Here is a 4,405-nt window from a genome sequence, read left to right on the forward strand (position 1 = left end):
GCAGGGTAGCAGGAAGCTCTCCGCACACTCACCAGACCTGGGCTAGGACTGGGTCTAAACATTATTTTTTAAATGTATTATTTTAAAAAATATTTTTATTGAGAACCAAATAGCAATGAGACATTTTCACAACCAATCATTAGCACATTTTCAATAATTAATACATTGCATATTGATGTCTTAGTGGTTATTTATTGTACAAGATGCAGACCTGATATCCTGTCTCAAACACTATTAGCACAAACTTCTCTATTCATTAAATTAAGAGAATGGAGCTGTATATCTATCCTAATTATTTTGAGTATACAGATACAAAATGGTCGTTGATTTCTATCCCCCTTTCTTGGTGAGTTTTGTCAGAGAAGGGCATTCCATTGTCATTTAAATACTGAGGTACATGAATTGAGCAAAATATCTCAATATAGTCCAATAGTCCATAATAGTAGTGGGTTTTCCATAAGACTATCAGTGTCCGAAGTTGTTGACTTGAGCCTTTTACAGCTCAGCATATTAATATGATTTTACTTTTCATACTTCATTTTGATACTTTTCTGCTGGATGGTTAAGACCAAGAAAGAGCAAGATCAATATAAAAAGAAATGTAACTTTTGTATCTGATAAGGTCAGTCAAATTCCCTCAGGATTTAACCTGAAACCCTGTACCTCAGTTTGTAGATCCTTTGTCAGTATCAGCCATGTGCATGAGTCCTGGACATTGCTTGACCAATTTACTCTCTGTGAAAGCTTGAGAGAATGTTTTCTCTCCATGTGACTCTCCCTAGGCACACTCTGCATCATTGATCACTTTCCTCTGTGGCCCCATAACCTCTTTGATCAGATAATTTGGGATGCAATTGAGTTACAAGATGTTATAGTACATGTTCTCCTATTTCCTGAGTCCTTACTGACCTTGAAAGGCCAGGGCCAAAATGTTGGCTGTCCTTGTAGCCCTTCTTTTTCTTTAATTTTTGGCCTGCAAACTTAAGTTGTTAACACTCCAGAAAAGAAGCTTAATGATATTATTATCCTATAACATAGGCAGTTGAGCTTAACCTCACTATCTGTCTGGATGTCAAACATCTTAGGCATAACATGGAACAGGTATTTTCAATCAAGTATTGATATGTTAAACTTTGAGTCTCTCCAGAATATGAAGAAAAAAGATTAAAAAGATAAAAAATATTAAAAATAAGAATAAGTATTTGCATATTTTTACACAGAAATTTAGAAATCTAACAATATACAGCCTTGTAGAAGGACAGTCCTGTGACTTTTTTTGTCTCATGTTTTTATTTATTGCCCTTTTTTTAAAGCAAACATTTATTTGAGAGACAGTATGGCTGTAATTGGTATGTCATGTCAAGCAGTGCGTAATTACTGAAGACCAGAATGACAGCCATTCGAAACATGACCCTACCATTACACATTGCTTTCTTCAGTGCAGTTGCTTAGTTCACAGGTATCAGCATATATAGTCAGGGTGAGAAACCTACCAATTAACTGCTATTTTCAAAAACATGCTGAAGATGCTCAGGACCATAGCCTTTCCCATCTTGTGCATATAAATATATGACTTTGTCCCTGTCATGTATTTTAGCTTTTCTCCTTGCCCTCTCTTTGTTAACTAATCCTTAAGTTCTTGCTTTCCTTTTAATTGTGTTATGCCTTTTTATTTTTATTTCTTCCTTTCAGTTCTTATACTAGAGTGCCTATGCCATATTTACACATGTGGGTCTAGTTTATTTTTATACAATGGAGTGCTACTCAGCTATAAAGAATGATAAACTCGAAGCCTTTATATATAAGTGGATGCCACTTGAAGATATACTCATAAGTTAAGTAAACCAGATCCATTAAATTTTTTTTTTACAAAACATCTTTGAGTCCTTTATTAACATCTGGAGATGTGTGGAACACACAATTAACAGCATCACACCAGCTACAGAAGTACAGAGAACCAGAACGTACTTCAGAATAGGAGATCCATTAAAATTTAAAGAGAAATGTCACTTCAATGTCCTAACTAGATGGTGTCTCTGTGCATATCAGTCTGGGTTGGAATTTGTTTTTTTATCAAGACTTGAAGTACTTTGCCTCATGCTTTTCTTGACTTGATTATTTGTAAGGAGAAAGCTGCTATTATTCTGATGGGTTTTCCTTTAAATGTGATCTGTTTCATTTTTCTAGTGGCTTTCAATATGTGGTTCTTGTGCTGAGTTTATGGGATCTTGATTGTTATATGTCTGTGTGAAGTTTTAATTGGGTTGATATTATTTGGAGTTCTGTATGCCTCAGTTATCTGAATGTCAGATTGTTTCCCCATATTTGGGAAATTTTCTGCTTTAAAACTAAGATTAGTGTCTGGTTTTATCTCCTGACAACTGTAGTTTGTTATGTGCTATTCACATGACCCTGAGTAGCTGTACTGCACAATTAGAGGGATGTAGTGGGAAAAGCCTATTTGGCATCATGATGGACAACACCCTTTGCAGCCTCATGGTCATTGAAGACATTTCAGTGTCATCACTAGATGGTGTCTCTGTACCTGAAGGCAGTTTGTGGAGGTTTCATTCCATACTCAGCTGGCTCCAAAGCAGACTGGCACATGGCAAAGGGCAGCCATCCATGGAGGTGGAGAACAGCAAAACAACAAGTGCAAAAGGGAGGGGTAGTGGCCACAACAGCTGCCTTCTCATTTTTTTAATGTTAGTATTGAAGGGATAAAAAAGCTGATACCCAGAGGTACTCAGCTTAGCCCATCCATGAGAATACTTAGAAAATATGGGAAAATGACAACCAAGATGATGGGAAATGGCTAGGCAGCATCACAGGTCAGAAAACAACAGCCTACAGAAAGCACAGAAAGGCATCTGCCCACCCCTGGATCAAGCTTCTCACTTGATTTACACATTTTACCTGTCCATTTTCATCAGAACTTCATCCTTTGGCTATGAGCCCTGGAGTGGGGCATTTGTATTATGTGCAAAAATAACTGCCTAACATACTAAGACTTTCTCCATAAAGCTCATACCCATGCCCACAACCACCCCTGGCGCATGACCGTTCTTGAAGAGTTCCACATCTCTTCCAACCTGTTTTTTTCCCAGTTTTCCCATGGTTGAAGTGTAATAGTTGTAAATTAATATATCAAAGACTATTTAATGAGCCTTTCTCTGGACACTGTGAGTGAGTTGGGAGGTATCTCCCTTTACTTGTTAGTCTTCTGTGTTTCCACCTTGGTAAATTGCTAATGTATATCTATTTTGCAATTGAAATTTCCTTATTATTCTTGTGGATATGCAGAAGTCTGCAGAATACTACAGCTTGTCCATTTCAGATACTGTAAGTATCTCTTGTCATAGTTACTGCTTAATAAGTTCATCATGATGTATTTCATTGACATTTAATTTTGATATCATTTGGTGGAGTGAGCTAATGTTTCATGCTTCTAACTTTTTTTTGAAGTTCTTTGTTGTTTTAAGCATATAAAAATATTCTGATCTTTTTTCTCTATTAACTTTATAGCTTTACCTATCCATTTAGGTCTGTATCAATCAGCTTCATGTCACTGTAATTAAATATCTGTGATTTTAACTTCTAAAGATAAGAGGTTTGTTGTTCTGCCTCTTAGTTGTGGAGGTCCCAGTGCAGGCTCAGATGGCCTGCTCCTTTGGGCCACTGGAAGAACAGGTCACCAAGGTGAGCAAACATGGCGCAGTGCACCACTCACCTCCTGAGACAGGAAACAGAAAGGGAACAAGAAGAGACCAGGGCCTCACCTCCTGTTTGAGGACAGAGCTCCAAGGAGCCAGGACTCCCTTTAGACCTCACCTCCCAAAGCTTCTACAATGTCACAGGGGCACTGTCCTGGGGAACCTAGATGTTATCACATAGATCTTTGAGGGGTATTCACCCAAATTATAAAGCAACTTAAAATATCTGAAGACTGCCTTTGTAGGTCATATCCTGAAGAACTCTGGCTTACCTAGCATCTTGCACTCAGTGATCTGTCTTCACTTAGTGATCTTGGTGGCTACCTCTATCATTTATAGAAGTCCACACACATACATAGGTGGCCATAAACTCTTTACTATACCCATGGGGCAATTGACAATACTTTGCACCAATGTCACAGTCCTGTGACACTGTTCTAGGGGACTCCACATTTATGTAAATGTATAAATACCTACATGGTAGCCTCAATTTTTCTATTGATTTGCAAAGCCTGAAATATTTACTACCTAACCCTTTAGTGAACACTTTTACTGATTCCCTTTTCTATACGTAAACGTTTACTCTTAAATGCTACTCACTGTAGCTCTTGGTGCTGTATTTTCCTCCTATTAAATAATGGATAAATTGACCATTTGTGTCTTTTTTTTCCTCTTTAGAGTTTATTTTTTTT

Source organism: Octodon degus, unplaced genomic scaffold (assembly GCF_000260255.1).
Source record: "Octodon degus isolate 3935 unplaced genomic scaffold, OctDeg1.0 scaffold00098, whole genome shotgun sequence".
Taxonomy (NCBI): domain Eukaryota; kingdom Metazoa; phylum Chordata; class Mammalia; order Rodentia; family Octodontidae; genus Octodon; species Octodon degus.